The following is a 1,715-nucleotide window of genomic DNA, read 5'->3' on the forward strand; positions in this document are numbered from 1 at the left end:
ATGTATCTGAAACTAGCTATAGTAGGCCTATGTTTTAATAAAGTTTTCAATAATTCTGCCTTTCATTTAGAAATTTGTCTAAAATTATTCCCATTTTATAATCTTTTTATGTTGAGTCAAATTTAGAAATTTTATTTTCAAAATACACTCCCCCCATTACGTCCCATTTAGCTAAACTTAGTCTACAAAATTAGTTTATGGGCCTATGACTAGGCTTATGTAATGCATGATAGACTAGTATTTCAACAATACTTACCCCTATGTTAAAATGTACAGTAGGCCTAGAAAGTGATTGTCAGTAAATATTGTAAAGTTAAATATATATATATATTATTTTGTAAACAAGTAAAACCAGGTGCTGTTCCATGTGTGTTCAGCGGGTCCAAGACAACCACACCACAGTACATGAGAAGAACCGGGTGAGAATAAAACTCTTCAACCAGCCAGTAGTTGACACACCCGAGGAAACTATCCTAACCCTATAAAATGTCAGTGACAAATACACACATTTAAATGTGAACAAAGGTTAATCATTATATCATTTTATTCCGCAATTTAGAACAAGGTTCTTACCAACGTATTGAAACTATGCTTGTTTTCATGTAACATAACAATGTGATACTGTATTCTAGCTCATATTATTTTGTTTCCATGTTAATTAAATCGGCTTTTCTGCCAGTAGTTTAGCTTCACTGTATTTAAATTCCGTCTTAATCATTCTAAACTTCCAATTTTCACATTTTTCGCACTTTTAGTGGAATTGGTAAAATAAACATCAGGGAAATTCGCGTACAGGTTCAGCGACTGACCAAGTGGTGAATTGTGAAGCGTGCTGGCCCAGTGTTGGGACCACATCGATACCGACGCCACCGTGTGTTAGCAGTTCCGTGCACGATCCCTCTGTCGGCAGTAACTTCATACCTTAGTATTATTAAATTACTGTTTATCACTTTTTTAAAGATTTTTGATATTATAATTATTTTAATTTCAACACCAGGTATCCAAAGTAAGTACAATAATTTTAATACTATTACTTCATTAGCTATTTACTCGCTCAAGTTTCTTTTAGTAAAAATGTCTAATTCAATTAGATTCAAGTATCATCTTTCCTTTTCAGATTCTTTCGTGCTTGTAGTTAAGCGCAAAGCTAATCAATGGGTTATCTGTGCTCTGCCCACCACGGATATCGAAACCTCGTTTCTAGCGTTGTAACTCCGTAGACATTGGGGGGGGGGGGTTGAAAAAGAAAAATATACATAAAAAACGACAAAGCATCTCAAATCAGTTCCTGTACTATGAGACGTAGGTGCGTTTTTAATAAATGAATGTAAGACTACCTAAGTTCAAGTCAAAATACAGTCAGTTAAAAGGGCATTTTGCAAACTGGTTCGGGATTGATTAATATGTAGTATCAGAAATAAGCGATGTTGAACAGTCTAAACTATGTGATTCCAGTTTACTTTCTTTTGAAATAATTATATATATATTTCTGCTGCTGAGTTATGCATGTTTTATGCCAGTCAAAAATGTACAAGCGTACCTTGGTTAATTTTTGTAAAACAAAGCACTACAATGCTAATAATGGCTGGAGACGGCTTGAATGGGTAATGAAGAAAAACTTTAATATAAGTTTAACATAACAGCAAATGTACAACGTTTCGACAATACTAATCAAATCAAACAAATTGTCATAACAACTGCACGAGAAGTTTGAT

The sequence above is a fragment of the Limulus polyphemus genome, unplaced genomic scaffold (genome assembly GCF_000517525.1).
Source record: "Limulus polyphemus unplaced genomic scaffold, Limulus_polyphemus-2.1.2 Scaffold2809, whole genome shotgun sequence".
NCBI lineage: Eukaryota > Metazoa > Arthropoda > Merostomata > Xiphosura > Limulidae > Limulus > Limulus polyphemus.